We start from the raw sequence: 3418 nt of genomic DNA, 5'->3' as shown, positions 1-3418 counted from the left end.
CTATAAGAACTTTTGATTTTTTGTTATAAATTATGTTTAATATCAATCCAAAAATTTGGAAAGAATTAAAATAAATTGGTTTAATTTAATTCTTGTTTTTTCTAAGACGATTGAATTGTTTTTTTTTTTAATTATTTTTACAATCAAAGAAAGTATATCTTACATGTTTTATATATGTTTCATAAGAATGTAATACAATTACGAGGATATACATTTTTTTTAAATTTGAATACATTTTTATTATTATATGAGAGAATTTCTCCTTGTACAAAACTATAGTAAAAATACTTTAAAAATTTTGGGGCTTTGAGGAAATAAAAGTTATTCTTTTGTTTTAAAGGAAATATGCATTCAAACAAATGTTTTTAATGTGGTTTTATTTTAAGAAATATTGTTAAAGTAAAGGTTCAAATTCGTAAGATTATTTGTTCTTAGTCACTTTAGTTATTTTATACTTTTGTTATTAATAATGTCAAAATTTGTTAATATGATATATTAAATAATATTATAATACATATTTGATAGTTTTAATTGGTTTTTAATATACTAAATTTATAAAATTAAATCAAATTAACTTTAAATTAAAATATTTCAATACTTCTAGATCTCCTTTAAATTAGAGTTAATTTTATTTTAATTTCATAAATTTATCATATTGTCAATTAATTAAAACTACAAAGTGTATGTTGTAATGAGTATGATATTACTTAATGTATTATATTAGCACATTTTAACACCTCAATAACAAAAATAACAAAATAATTAAGATAATTAACTTAAAATTTTTGAAAGATAAATTTAATTAAAAAATTTAAAAACTAATTTAAAAAATAAATAGTCTTTTAATTGGTTGCTAATATAATAAATTTATAAAACTAAATTATTTTAACTCTAAATTGAAATATTTCAATGCCTCTAGATCCTCTTAAATTAGGGTTAATTTGATTCTAATTTTATAAATTTATCATATTATCAACTAATTAAGACTACAAAGCATATATTATGATGAGTATGATATCACTTAATATGTCACATTAATACATTTTAACGTTATCAACAACAAAGATGATAAAATAACTAAAATAACTATCTTATTAAAATATTTAAAAGACAAATTTAATTAAAAAAATCTTTTAAAAATTAATTTAAAAAACAAATAATTTTTTAAACACAAATTTAACTATTTACTCATATTACACAACATCATAACTTTTAGATAAATATAAAAATCTTATTTTATAGAATTGTCAAAAGTCCTGATTATAGTTTTTCAGTCGAATTCTTGAAGAAAAAAAAATGTGTCAGTTTGAACTCCACAGGTTTTGAATTCAATCTCTGTCGTTTTATACATCACTCTCATTGTAAAAGTTGATAACATGCATGCATTCTTGCACGTTTGTATACATTTATGTTATTTGAATCCGGAATCAAATTCCCATACGCTTAATCCGTGAACTTTGACGATAATTTTTAACAAGATTAAGAACTAATCAAGCATAATTAATGTTTGAGTTCTTTCCATTTCACACTGAGCCGCCAATTTGTGCCAGACCCAGACAATGATCAATGAAACACCAATAACATGTTGCATACATACATACATACATACATACATACATACATACATACATACACATACACTTGTTTAGACCAACAGATTATGAAATAAATATCTACCTCACTATGACACTATCTCTGGCTTATAAAGTCTTAACATCGATTCAACTATCCTACATACGTGTACGGCTACCTACTGCATGACGTACTATTGATTGTAACTTGCAATTTTTTATTTCTATTTTTCAAAAAATCTTTAAATGCTACGAAATTTAAATATGAACTAGGCTTATTGGGTGTATATAATATTCTCTTGTAGAATCGAGTTTGGCCATCAAAATTATATTCCTTTTTTACCCTAACAAGATACTCTGATTTCACCCTAACAAAATTAAAATGTCTTTTTTGCTTCACCAAAATGATTTAATTCCTATGTTAGTATTTTACTCTTTTAATTTACATTTGTGCAATACACCAATATAACATCTATTTAGAAAAAAAGGAATCTATCTTATTATAAGCCTATGGGGCCTTTTAGCACATTCAAAAGCTTTTTTTTTTTTTTGCTTTCCACTCCCTCCCAAAAAAGAATAATAAAGAAGGTGAAGAAAAAGCTTTTTTCTTTTCCTCTCGCCATTAAGAAATAATAAAGCGGGATGAGGATGTTGGACTCAGAAAGCGTATATATAATTCAATATTCATTGTTATGATCCAACATTTGTCAATTGTGTTTGTGTACTAATCTAACCATAAAATGTAGAATTTAATATTTGTTTTGACTTGTAACCTGGTACTCCAGAATCTTCCCATGCTAATATGGTAAATACCTATTTAGTTGATTCATAGAATATATATTTTAGGAAATATTTCAAGTTCATCAAAGAGCACCAGTGTTTCAGTTGTTTTAACAGTTAATTTTAATTAATATATATTATATATTTTTTTTAATTCAGATCAACAGTTAAAATAATTAGAACACTGATACTTCCAATAATACACTTGAAATATTTTCTATACTTTATTTAATGAGAAGCTAGCCTCCTTGAGAAATCAAGAATATAAAAATTAAACCATAATTAAGATATAAGACTATAAAAATCAAAACATAATTCTTCCCTTAACTTTTTTTTTATTTAATATATTTTTATTTATTTCTTTGCTATATTCATTTATTTATTCATTCATTTTTTACCATGACACTTTATTTTTGGCATTAAAATGGGATTATTAAAAGCTCAAAAACTCAAATACAAACAAGTCGGAAATAAGAATGTCTCTTTTTCATCGTCAAAAAGTGTTCACCACTTCTATAGAAAGGGTATCCCACTATCCCAAAAGTATGGTAGCGTTTGGTGGAGAGATAGAGACGGAAAGACTGAGACTGAGAGACAGAAATTGAGAGCCAGAGATTAAGAGACAGAAATTGAAATAAATCTCAGTATTCTGTTTGGTACAAAATGGGAGACAGTAATTGAAACAAGAATGAAACTCTAATTTAATTTGCACAAAGGGTAAAATTGAAATTAGGGTATTTTAGGTATAAAATGTTGTTAAAGTTTCAGTCTCCATCTCTAAAAATTTTAGTTCCCTATGTCTCCATTTTTTGGAGGTACTGAAATACTGAAATTTTGGAGACAGACAAAAATGTTAGTATCAATATCTGAACTAACATGATACTAAGTCTCAGTCTCTCAGTACCTCAAAACAAACGCTACCTATCAGCTTAAGTTTTTATGCGTGATACAACCGTTATACGTCGGTTACGAATTATAGCTCGACAAATCTCTTTTTAAATCGACACATTAACTCTGCCGACTTTATGACATTAAACCTCTATGATCGGTTACACAGAAACGGCCAA

The sequence above is a fragment of the Arachis ipaensis genome, chromosome B10 (assembly GCF_000816755.2).
Source record: "Arachis ipaensis cultivar K30076 chromosome B10, Araip1.1, whole genome shotgun sequence".
Lineage (NCBI taxonomy): Eukaryota > Viridiplantae > Streptophyta > Magnoliopsida > Fabales > Fabaceae > Arachis > Arachis ipaensis.
This window is presented reverse-complemented; position numbering follows the sequence as displayed.